The sequence below is a fragment of the Micropterus dolomieu genome, linkage group LG10, assembly GCF_021292245.1.
Source record: "Micropterus dolomieu isolate WLL.071019.BEF.003 ecotype Adirondacks linkage group LG10, ASM2129224v1, whole genome shotgun sequence".
NCBI classification, from domain to species: domain Eukaryota; kingdom Metazoa; phylum Chordata; class Actinopteri; order Centrarchiformes; family Centrarchidae; genus Micropterus; species Micropterus dolomieu.
In genome coordinates, this window is record NC_060159.1 from 16,398,401 (window position 1) to 16,412,042 (window position 13,642).

General features: G+C 39.7%; 1 protein-coding gene across 2 annotated transcripts in view; it reads left to right on the top strand.

Moving 5' to 3' along the window:
• The window catches only part of mthfd1l (methylenetetrahydrofolate dehydrogenase (NADP+ dependent) 1 like), a 200,997-nt gene that overhangs the window by 32,646 nt on the left and 154,709 nt on the right, over positions 1-13,642 (top strand). The window lies entirely within an intron of this gene.

Below are 13,642 nucleotides of genomic sequence, written 5' to 3' on the forward strand. Positions count from 1 at the left end.
CCTAGCCAGTCTCCAGACCTGAATCCAATTGAAAATCTTTGGAGGGAGCTTAAAATTCGAGTTGCCAGGCGACAACCTCGGAACCTGAATGATTTGGAGGCTGTCTGCAGGGAGGAGTGGGCCAACATCCCTGCCGAAATGTGCACAAACCTTGTCACCAACTATAAAAACCGTTTGACATCTGTGCTGGCCAATAATGGCTTTTCTACAAAATATTAACATGCTGTTTGTCCAGGGGGTCAAATACTTGTTTTTCCTCATCAGATGGTTATCAATTTTTATAAATTCATATGATGTGATTTTCTGGAATTTTCTTTGGGATTCTGTCTTTCACTGTTAGAATGTACATATGATTAAAATTATAGATCGTTGCATTCTTTGTAAGTGGGCAAACCTGCAAAATCAGCAAGGGGTCAAATACTTATTTCCCCCACTGTATATATGCCTCTTTCCTTACCCGATTAAGGGTAAAGTTCAAACCTACCATTTGTGTATCTCAGTAAGTAACAGCGAAGTGTTTAATTCAACCATCAAGAGTTTATTACATTCTATCTAACCTTCATTTAACCAGGAAAGCCTAGTTAAAAATAAAATAGTTTTTCAAGAGTGTCAATTCCTGTCAATATGTGGCGATAACAGCTAACAGAACCAGAAATATTACATTTTACATATTTAGCTGACGTTTTTATCCAATGCAACTTACAATTGCTATATATGTCAGAGGTCACACGCCTCTGGAGCAACTAGGGGTTAAGTGTCTTGCTCAGAGACATTGGTGTCTCACAGTAGATTCGAACCCGGGTCTCTCACACCAAAGGTCTTATCCACTGCCCCATCACCACCTTTTTCATTCCATGCATTATCATTATCATCAAAATTTACATTACCCACAGTGTGACTCCACCACCGGTCTGAGGTCCCAGTGTCTTATGCTAGTAGCGGCTAATAAAGCCATCAGCCATCAGCCATTTGCCTCAAGCAGAGATGAGTACAGATTTTTATCATTTTCAAACTTGTAGTCTTTCATGACAGGTGACATCACTTGAGGTAGTTTATCAGACTTCACACAGTTCCCTCTGAAGCTAGGCTTTTCACAACTTTTTACACATATATAAGACCTTTTGATGTTTATTTTCACAGTTATCAGTATTATCACAGTGTTGTAAAAATGTGCCGATAAAAAGATGAAAAGTTACTGATACACACACTGAAACCATTTCAGCAAGTTTTAAATGGGAAACTACAAATAAAATTACCATTTTGTTTGCATAAACTATAAAATAACAGCCAATACCTTTTATAAACATATGAAAACCATCTAAGTGTGCATTATCAAGATTATAAAGGTAATGCAATGACCTCATGCACAATTACATGAAAACAAATTAACTTTTAGAAGACAGTGATAGTAACTGCAATGAGACCAACAACTGCCATAAATACAGAAGAATCTGTAGCGTTTCTTCTGTTCTGACACTTTTACAACTAATTTGATTTAGATAGATATGCTGGTTAGTTGACTAAACTGCGTAACGTGTTATAATGTGTAGTTGACAAATCCAGTCTGCAGACACACAACGCACACAGCAGCAGAACAACGTGTAGCATGTAGCGTTTTTACAAGAGCAGCTAACATTGAGAGCTTCAGTTTACAAGCTTTTAGCAAGTCAGACAGATAAACCAAAGATAAAAGTTAACTCACTCTTCATTCACTGTAAGGTCATTTTCAATCAAGTTTCCCTCAGCGCTCTCATAAAAACTAAAATAAGACCAGACTTCAGAGTGACTGAATAATCTTTGCAGCGTTGTCTTCCTCCATGTTGTCATTGACCCAAACAAACCCACGTTGCACACTGCGCATGCGCGCCTGCTTCTGGGAGACTGTCGCTAACTTTGGTTGATGATGGACAGTATTTGCCGTGAGTTTAAAATAGTGCGGTAACTGAACCCGGTTATCATGGTAGTTAAAATGTGTACGGTAATAATAACCGTCGGGAATTTTACCATGGTTTATCGTTAAACCGGTAATCGTTTCATCTCTACTCTGCTGCACACCTTTTCAAAGATTTCTTTTAGCTATCCCTAAACAGCCAAAGAAAAGTGACGTGGCCATCCTACATTTACATGCACATCTATGAATGTACTGGTGTATAGTCTCAAAAAGCTACCACTAGACAAGTGGGTGACCTGCTCTACCTCTAAGCGACAACCGTCCCTATGGTTAAGGTTATAGCAACAAAAAAAATGGTTACAGTATGTTTAAGGTAATGCAACTAAAACACTTTAAGGTTAAGGTCAGGTAAATATTGTGATAACGGTTAATACTGAAAAAAAGTCTTTAATTGAAGGACTGTGATAGGATTCAAACAGTCTCCTGCATGAAAGTCAAACATGCTGCATACACAAGCCCCACCCCAATCTCCACACCATTTCTTTTTACTTAACTATATACAGGATTGGGCACACTAATTCTTGTGTTGTGATTGTATGTTGACATGGGATATAAATCGTGAGGTGCATAATCGTCTGATATAGACATATTTCCTAGGGATCCTCAGATGAGCTTCCTGGTGCATATTATGGCCCAGGAGGCTCATTCATCCAAACCCTAAGCACTCTCTTGAAAGAGTTGTCCTGAGTCTTACACCTGCCACGTTGAGAATATAGCAGCGGCATTTTGATGGGGTAAGAGGGGGCATATGAGGTAACTTAGGGACAGAGGTGAAGAAAGTGTGACCATTTAGAGGAGGTGGGCTGAAATAACTGTGCGTTAGGGAATCTGTGGAATTTTGGGGAAGAGGACAAGGATGCCGGGAATGCCAGTCATGAGGTAGACTAGGCGAGGGCGAGGTCGTTGCAGGTCCGGAGGTCAGCTGATGGTTCACACACCAAATCTGATCAGAGGTCCTGATGGCTTTAAAGGGAGTGAAATAACAGGGCCATCCTCCTCTCGGTGAAGCAATTTTTATGTGTGTGAGTACATGTGTGGATGTAAACGCTCCTAGCATGCCATAATTATCTTGTCTGGCTTCAAATATATTTAAAATTTCTTGTAAAGAAATAGGGTCCCAACCCGTTTAACAAAAGAAATTTGGGAGTACTGATGTACATGGCAGCATAGTGGCAGCATGCCTTTACACAAGTAGTTAAACATAGACACTTGCATGCGCGTTCATGGGTTGGAAATGGAGGAGGAGGAAATTATCTCATGTTACAAATTGCAGCTTGCATGTTGCAAATTTGGTGAAACAGGCTCCAGAATTCCAAGAAGTCAGCTTTGAGTCGTTTTCTCATATGGCAGTTCAAAGCAAGCTATGCGATCTGATCATAGTAGCATTACATGATCAGCTGGTTTCCAAAAACAAAATGTTTTCTTTTTGTGTGGAGGAAGGAGGAGACACACAATCAATGAGCTGTGTTGCCATGCACTTACTTACTTTTGTAATGTGTTCCTGGGTGGGGCAAACATTTCAGCAACGACAGAATGGCAGCATGAGCACTTGAACCTGCAGTGCGGAAATTTTGTCTCCCCTTCTGGCAGTGAGACTAAATACATAGACATTGTTGACGTGTGCTTACGTTACTTAAGATGTATGCCTAGAGGTGAGCTCGCCTCAGGTTCTCCAACGAAGAAAAGCTACACCAACGGTTATCTGTGTTTGTCGTCATTGTCGATGGCTTTCTTTCTTTTTGGACTGTAATCCTCAGAGATATGTTATAAAGAGATTTATCAGGGAGTGATAGGCTCAATCAGCATTGTGTGAACTAATTTGACATGGGCTTGAATGTAATGGATGTTCAGATGTTAAAGTGTCCATATATAAAGAAACCATATTTGAAAATGAACTAACAACAACAATTTCTGTTTGCTGGGTGGGAACACTTGGAAGGGAGAAAACAGGGGTAAAGGGTTTGATTGTATTATGTTTTTGTAGTAACTGTGTTTTAAGATGTGTGAGTACATCTGCAACCAATTATGACCTCAGTTTTATCCAAGCCATCTTGTTTAATCTGGTTTGGCAGATAAGAGGCCAACGCAAAGAAAATCTGATATTTGTTCATGAAAGGAATGACTAAAGGAAGGTTGTTGGACTAAAATGTAGATGCCTAATAAACAATGAAGTATTGACAGAGTGGATGGTAGAAGTTAAATAGAAGATTCATGGTAGAGACAAGCAATTATTTAGTTTCCCGCCACCTGTTGGATGTAAATAAATCTCTCCTCTCAGAGTTGACAATTTTTGTATTCCTTCCAGTTTCAACAGCACCTGATGGCTGTTGTTCGCTCCCTCCCCACACCAGCTCTCACTTTTTCATCTTATAGAACTTCCTTCCAACCTGTCCCAAGCAGAGTGTCTCCTCTGTGGTGTCGTTTTTCAGGGCTTTCCTGGAGGAGTTGGGACTGGTGGGAATTGAGCCTGAGTTGTCCATTAGTTAGATTAGCAGCTCTGTGGGGAGGCTCTGGTTCCCTCTCCCCTGGCCAGGACAGACAAAGCTCTGGCTTGCCTGCCATTGTATAGCTGTCAGTTGGAGATGGCCACTACTAGAAAACACTCAGTCAGGGCCCAGATCCACCGATACGGTGCTGTGAGCTTGGCTGTGTGTTGTTTACTTGTTAACACATACGTATGTCTGTAATGAAAAACTCAATATGAGCTTCTGTTGCAACCAAAATTTTGCTGTGATGTTGGTATATTTCTCAGTTTATTGTAGGATCTCGGAGTGGCTCTTTTTTAGCAATATCAGAGCAGGCCTTTCAAAAGTCCTCGTTTCAGGGGTTCGAAAACGACAGAGCATGGTGGATGGTTGGCGTAAATGTTCCAAAAGTTATGTATTTTAAAACTAATATATCTTGACAGAAGAGTGGAAACCCCCAGTTTCCGGGTCTTATCAGCTAAACTAAGCTAACCAACTTCTGGCTTAACTGCGTACTTGATACACAGAGGGTAACTACATACTAGTTAGTGAGTTTTAGAGCTACTGGTAGGCACATTTTTTCACCTTTGTTTCCGCCTGTTTTCAGTCTTTATGATAAGCAGATAACATATGAGATTGGTATCAACCGTCTCATCTAATTCTTGTAAAATAAATTATACTTAATAATAAAGACATAAATTAATACTTTTTCCCAAAGTGTCAAACTATTCTTTCAAAGGAAAACACTGTGTCCTGTGTATGCTAATGCATTTAAATCTTAAATTTAAAATACCTCTTGACTTAGAGTATCTGTTCTTTTTGTGTCTTTTTCAGCCTTTGCAGAAAAATGGACAAATCTCCAGCCTGACCAGTCTGAATGGACCCTCAGAGGACAACACGCTGGCAGAAGGTGTGTGTATATATATATGTGTCTGTCCTGTCAATAATGTTTATTTACAGTGTGTGACTTTGGGTGATGTTCCTGTGGTCGGTGGGGTAAGTAGTGGCGATGTTTGTGTGTGTTTGTGTCTGGGATTTTGTACTGTTTCAGCAGTGCCAGAAGGTAAGCTTGTTTGTGTGGGGTCAGTTTTCAGTGTGTGTGTGTGCGTGTGTGTGTGTGTGTGTGTGTGTGTGTGTGTGTGGGTGTGTGGGTGTGTGTGTGTGTGTGTGGGTGTGTGTGTGTGTGTGTGTGTGATTCTTGTCTGCAGATGTCTTCATGGCTCTGCTAGATCTACTTTATCCTTAACTAATCCCGTTGTCAACACATAGGGGACACCTACATAGGCTTTTCACATCGGAGCCTCACACACACACACAATCAGATTGCATCCCTGCGTGTGACCAGCTGCAGAAACCTTAATTTAATTAAAAAATGTAAGAAATACATGTTTTTTGTTAAATGAATCTCTCCTAATGTCTTTGAAGAATCTTGGAAATTTGTGTAGCAGAAACTAATGAACACAGAAGTAGGCCTCATTTGTCTCATTGTTTAATGGACAAAATATTGTTCATATAAAGTGGAAATATTTAAAGAGGACTTACTGTCAGCACACAATGAACATTTTTATATCTGTAATCTGTGGCTATCATTAACCAATAATTCAATAATTGATTTCTGATACCTAAATTAACATATGCAACAACCTGCTCTGCCCATCTCCTGCAGCGCCCTCCGATCTCCAAAGCTGCGTTTGTTTATTTTCTTTGCCATGTCTATCGTTCCCCCCTCAATATGGGAGGGCTGCAGGGGCCTGTACACCCTCCCTAAATATTTAGCAGGCCGTGACCTGGGCCCCGCACAAAGCAACCTGCGTCCTTCATAATATGTTATGGCCCAGGGGAAGGGGTAACCCTATACTACTTAAAACACAGAGATATGTCACATACCACTCTGTCAAATAACCTATTTAATAAGCTATTTAATGAAGCGATTCCGTCCGTTTATGGAGTAACCCAATACCCGAGTCAGAGCAGAGATACAGAGACTATGAGTTGATGTGGAGCCTAGACTAGTGGTGAGTAATTTGGTTGTTGGTTGCTTCTGTCGACATGTACTGTAAGATAATTAGTGGGAGTTAATTGAGGGGAACCAAATGTTTACCTTGTTGGGAATGCTTAGATCTTGTGGACTTGACACAAAAACTGACCTCAACCGACCTTCAAATATTAAAGTTAATCACAAGTTGTAGTCAAAAATCAAAGCAATACATGTGATTTTTTCCTGCACGTCACAGTTCACACTTCTTCTGGCCTTAAAAAAAGATATTTTTCTTCTGACATAATAATGCCGCACACCGTGATCAGAGCTTATAGTGTATCAACATTTGGGTATTACAAATATTCACTCACAGCACAAGAGTCGCGGTGCAAGTTTGAACTGACCTACCAGTCAACAAAGCAGCAGGACTGAAAACAAGAGCGATAAACAACTGAAGCTGTGAAAGAACTTCAAGGTTACAGATTTAAGGAGTGCAGGGGAGTGAAAGGAAGGGAGATACACAATGGGGCAAAAAGAGAGACGATAGGGGAGTGGAAGGTATGGAGGGGTTTCACATCCCAGCACCTCCTCTACCTCTTGTGCAGCCTGATAAAGACAGCAATGCATTGTAGGAGACAGGAAGAGCAGAGGAATCTCTCTGATAACAAGGAAAAACAACAAAAGACAGGCTGCAGATCAAAAGACTGACGCATGAGCAAACACACATGCGTGCAAGCACTCCCATAAACAAACGCACAGCCACAATATCTCTCTATCAGGTATAACAGAGTGTTTACAGTTTGAGGACCAGTCCGGTCACACATCACACACGGCACCAAAGACATCACACACCAGCCTGGATAACTTGACAAGTGACAGTGTTGTTTCAAGTATTGTAGTAACTCCCACAGCAATCCCTGTTGGTTCTGTGCCGATTTTTGACATTTGAACTGTAGACTGGAATCAAAAGTTATTGGAAAAGCTCATAATATCATACTATACTATGGACTTTAATGGCCATTTTTAGTGAGAAAGTCAATTAAAGTAAAGTTTGACTGTGTGACTGTATGAAAAGCAAAGAGCAGGTATATGCGTTGCAGCAAAAATAGTTTACTCTGTCATCTGTCATGGGATGTTTAATTAAATCACAGAAAGTATTTGTTTTAAATGGTATCAAAGTGTGAGGATGGTGTGGAGTTTCATTTTCCAGGGAATGCTTCTTTCCTCCATTCCTCCTGACTTTGTGACTTCTTCTTTGGAGTCCCTTAGTTATGCATAAAGCATAAATACCAAATTGGTTGAAAAACAGTTTCAATTTTTTTTATTTGTTTTGACCTCTTTTTTGGCGCCAGGTGGGCTGAGAAAGCCCAGACAGGAGGACTGAGGCATAGGAATGCTTTTACACTTGGTTGGTAGACAGAAAGGAACTGAATAAATATTACATGAAAATAGATTTTTGAGGGGAGCGCTCAAAAATGATTCTTTGCTAAAGGGGAGTGAAAGGCTAGCATAGAGCGAGGGCTAGGAGAAGTAAATATTGATAAGGATAAAGAGAGGGAAAGACATTAATACACAGTCATCTGTTAATGATGCAGCCACCTATTGCTTCAGTGTATAACAAAGTGCATTCCTACAAATTTAATCAGAATGAGGCAAATTATCACTTCAGTTGTTGTCTTTTTATGTACAGCAGTGAATAATGTGTTATTAAAGTAACCATGTTGATCTTTTCACATGTTAATCTTATTAGTAACAGTAAGATTTGTTGTGTGCTGTGTTCTCCACGTAGACGTGCATGCAAGCCTGTATGTGTGTCTGGGTTCCTGATTTCAGGGGTGTGGGCACATGGGGTGCAGTGGGAGTCCAAAGACTGACATCATAGCTGATGTAATTCACTGGCTGGAGCATTGTCGATCCCTCCCAGATGGCTCACAGGCTCTAAAAGAGAGTTTTCTGGAGGGCTTGAGAGAGAATGCTGACAGCGTTCGTATGTATGTTCAAAGCAGTTTGTGTTTATTTGGACATTCATAGGTCAAATACTGCATTCACTGATTTCGTTGGTTAAAGTATGTGTACAAATCTGTGTCAGATACTGTAAGCTGTCAGTCCAAAAGAAGAATATAAAACTTTCGGTCACTCACTTCACTGTGCTAGTGCTTGAGCAATTAATAAAACAGTTGATCAACAGATAATATATGCTTTAATTCATTTGTTTATCAAAAACAAATAGTGTAAGGTTTTTGCGACATTTCTCTATGTCATATTATTAGAAACTCAGTCCCTTTCAGGTACTTCATACTGAAGCAGTAAAAAAGTAAAACCGATTTTTTTAATACTGTTGGTCCCAGGTGTGTCATGGATTGTCAGAAATGATTCACTAGAGTCTCTTTGTGCTACAATTTTTCGTTTTTTGTTTTCAGGTGTTAACTTTTACGAGGTGAATGTACTGTATTGCAGTCTGTGTGTGTTTGTGTGTGTGGCCGTGATTTCATTCCAGGATGGACTTACTCAGGCTCGGCCCAGGGGACAGACACAGTCGTGTTGCCAAAATGTTCATCTTGCCTGTGGAAGGGGCCTCTCCCTTCACTTAAGCTCTGTCTGATCTCTGCCAATAATTCTTCACTTGTACAGTCGTCATGACACAATCCAGCCGCCAGACCTTTCCTTTTGGATTCTCGCCCATATTCCTTACCCATTACAACTGACAATACTCATTACAGGCAACGTTTCCTATTAAGATATTCTTGTACATCTTTTTCTATTGTACTCACTCTACGGAAGGAATTCTTTTGTCCTTGGTTTGTACTGCATTTGCGCCGATGCTGATCCATCAACTTGTTGCAGGACATCAGAATGATTTCTTCTCCTCAGAGAAAGGAAGGGATCCCAGAGGAAAGTGTCAGGGAGGCAGAGTTTTAAATTGGAGTGCTTAAAAGGCCCTCAGCCCCTCAAGATCCATCATTGTCCAGCCAGTTGTTCAATTATGTTCATCTGTGCAGCATGTTTTATTTAGTCATTTGTTATAAAGTGGGTGCTTTAAGGATACACTTCAGGGCAAGAGAGGATAGGAGAGGCCTATTAGAAAGCTGCCATTTGTCAACTGCTGTCTTAGCTTCTAAACTGATCAAACAGAAGGCTTTTCTTTTCCCAGAAGCAACCTCAATGACGATTTAGCTATTTATATTAAGCTTGGAACGTGAACGTGTGTACCAAATTTTATGGCAATTCATCCAAAAGTTGTTGAGACATTTAATTAAAATCCACAAGCGTCAACATCATGGTGTCTCTAGAAGAAAAGTCAGGGGATCACCAAAGTCATTAGGATTCATGCTCTGGGGACCATAAATGTCTGCACTTAACATAATGGTAATCCTTACATTAGTTGTTTAGTTCTTTCAGTAAGAACTAAAGTGATGGATAGACTGACCGAGGCTGGCGTCACTGAAAATCTTTGATTAAAGTGGTCCTGGTGTAATTGATATAGATTAGCTCCCTAGAAGTAACGTAACGTGTAAATAATCACAAGAGTTAACAATTGTACATTACTCCAACTTAGCATCACTCAGAAGTGACTTTCAGTTGGGCAGAAATACAAAAGCAGATGCTGTTTTGTCCATAGTCATGACCATGTATTAGTGGTCATCATATACAACAAATGGTCTGCTGGTACGCAAACATAATGTGTTAACACAAAGTTAATATTTTGTAGGGAGTGCATAGGAGTATTAAAAGGAGTGTCCCAGGTACACGGGGGCCTAAAATTACAGTAATAAGGTCAAACTCGTGGTATACTCCCTTCACGGCTTCCCAGAGCCCCCAGGACCCATTCGTCTCTGCAGGCGCTCCTTTCTCATCTTTCCCGGCATCAGGGAACCTAATCTCCCTCCTCAATCCCTAACCTCCCCCAGACATATGAAGGATTGAGAGAATAGACCAGGAATGTGACTGATCCTTCCTTCTCCTCCTTCTTTAATAGCATTATGGCCCCTGTTACGATGCAGAAAGTATCCATACACTATAATAAGCCATTTTTACCTTGCAATTAATGATAAAAATCTTCTTTAAATATGTGCCAAGAATGTGTCAGCAAGGTGAGGTTTTTCCCTTGTCTTCGATGCAAGAATTAACTTCCTGGTACTGGATACTCGATACTTCAGTGGTTTGCCTTGTTCCACCTTGTTTTAAGTTGCAGACTTTTGTTTCTAGAAAAGTCCCAAAAGAAAAATAGTTGTGGAAACAAGTGGAATTACTCACTCCATAGACTGTTTCAAGATACATTAGATTTAAGCGTTCAGTTCAGATTAAATGACTTATTGTTATTGTTGTTAATTTTTGAGTGTAGATCAAGCACAAGTTAGTCCTATTGTTAAGCAGAGCCATGCATGAGGTAAAAAAGATTGATAAGCAGCCAGGAAGAGAATGAAGGATAAGAGCAATTGTGATGAGCATTTTTGGGCAAGTTCTCATGAAATACAGCTGGTTAGGCAGTGGGAACCCTTTTGTTTGGCTCTTTTGTTGTTGAGGTATTGGCAAGGCATTTTTATCAACAACAATATTTGCTTTGTTACCAGCCTCTTTCTATTACTTGGTGCAAAGTTTCCATCTAGGTTGCCTTTGAATACACACAATCATTTGAAACGCGCATTTCTGAACCGACAAGCTCCTTTTCATTCTTCTCTTTACTGTTAAACTCATTTGTAAATGTGGACCAGGGCCTTCTAAGGTATTTTCAAGCTCCTGCAGGAGTTTGTTTAGATCTCCACTTCCACATTTTTACAATTCAGTCTGTCCTGGAAGACATGATGATGCGTAACAACAACTGGAATGCCAAATTGCTGATGCAGATATTTCAGGAATGCAAGTATAACAGATGGCAATGGCTGGCTTTTGTACGGTTTTTGTTGTAGGTGGCAGGACTTTAACTGGACCACTAGGAAGACCAACAGTAACAGCAACAAACATACTTGATCCAAAATCTAATTGTTTCCAGTTGCGTGCAAGATAATATTGATTTTGTGGAACCCACACATTCTCTCTCACTGCTGAAAGCTGTAAACATGATCCTCCATTGTTTTACAGCAAAAATAAACTTAAGATGGTCACGAAGTACTTGAATCTGAGACGTCACAACTACAGTGTTCGTCACATCAGGCAACATCACGTAGTGTACAGTCATAATTTTAGCAAGAAAAGGCGGAAAGGTTGTTGGACGGTGGGTACAGAATGAAATGTAACTCGAGGAAATAGGCAAAAGGAAGAGGAAACGGTGATGTCAAGAAATGACAGTTTCCTGTCCGACATTCTTATCCATCCCCTCAGCCCACACACAAACAGGAGGAAGGGTGGGATGGGGGTTCAAGAGGATTGAAGAGACAGAGGGGAAAGTGGTGGAGAAGGATTAAAGAGGACTTGAGTGAAGATTCGGGAGATAAAAACGATGGTGTGAAAGGATCTTAACAGAATGGAAAAATGGAGAAGAAAGGAGAGGTACTGAGTGAAAATCTCTGATCTTGGGCAGTTTCGCACACTTACGGCCCTTGTTTCCCTTTCCTCCAATTATTTCAACATCATCCTATCCAGTTCTTGGAAGAGTAGGAGGCGTTTTCTTCTGTGCTGTCCGATGATGTCATTCACTTCTTTACAGGCAACAAAAAGCTCCTCCACCCGGCACCCCAACCCCCCATCCACCAGACCATTCAAGACCCCTCCTCAAACATTCCTGAACTCAGGCACGTTTTCAGATTTATTGAGATATGAGATGTTAACTGCAGTTCAAATACAAAATACACTCCCATTCATTTAGTGTTGTGATGGTAGCCAATGTTAATTAAAGTAGGATTTATCTAATGAAAGCAAATTGGGAAAAACAAATATTTAAATTGACCAGTTGATATATTGCTTACTTTCATTTCCCCTTAAGTAGCATCATCTTATTCCACTCCGTCCGACAGTATCATATACAATTTCTTTATCAGCTCTTAATTGAAGCTATATGATATTAACATAAAATATAGCATATGTTACTCAAACCAAATACTTAAATTTTATATGACTGCACCATCTTATCAAATGGACATCATTTTCTACACATTTCCCCAAAGTTCAGTTGACATATTTGGGATCTTTGGAAACTCCGGGATGGTTGATTAACTGTTATAAATCATGAATGACAACTACTTTGGTAATCTAATTGTTTAAGTCATTTTTTAAATCAAAAATTACAAAAATTAAATTAGATTTTTTATGGCTTTCTTATAATATTAAACTTGAATGTCTTTGGATTTAGACTGTTGGACAGACAAAACAAGACATTTTGATATGTCACCATGGGTTATGGGGACTTGTGATGGGTGTTTCTCTTTGCTAACATTCTACTGACCAAATGATGGATCAAAAAAATCAGTAATGAAATTAATCTTTAGCAGCCCTACTGGAATTTAGAATAAAGTTATGTGAGTTTGAACAGTGTTTGGCTGCAGACCATTACTTTGTAATGGCCAGACTACAACAGGTTTGTAACGTTCAAGCGGATGATTAAATTAGCACTGAGACCAAAAAGCATATGAGATAAGCAAAAATGTGAATTTAGAAAATTTGTGTGGATTGAGAGTGTTTGGTAGGCACAAGTGATATTTGACACTTGTTAACAGAATCACTTGAGAGCTGGTTATTGTCCTAATGTAAAAAAAAATACCAGCCTTGCCCTGTAACTTCAGGAAGAAGCATATGGGTTCTCTTACAACAGCATTTCCCATAAAGCTCAGTGTAGCCTGAAGCTGTGCCTACATTAAAGTATTTCAGGATGTATGGAAGTCCAGGAATGTGAGTGATGTGAGTGAGTCATATGAAGGAAGTTAGGAGGGAAAGGGAAGATGTGGGCTAACCAACAGAGGTACTCTCATCAAACTCTAAATTTCCTTTGGTCTGACTCACTGTCCACTCAGCATAAAATATAGTACTGTCATAGTGGTCATATGTAGTATAGTACAGATGGTGAAATATCTACCAGATGAGTCACTGCCGTAACAGAAAGCCCCACTGGTGAGTCAGAATGAAATTAAATGTCTGTGATCAAATGAATAGGTCTTTTATGATATACCCATATGATTTCTATCTTAACTTGCTATTACCTATTAATTATAGATTGAATTAAATTGTATTGGACATAAAACATGTAACTAAGTTGCTACAACTAGATAAAATAGCAGAAATGTCAGACATTCACAGTGTAAATTCTCTGAAAAAGAA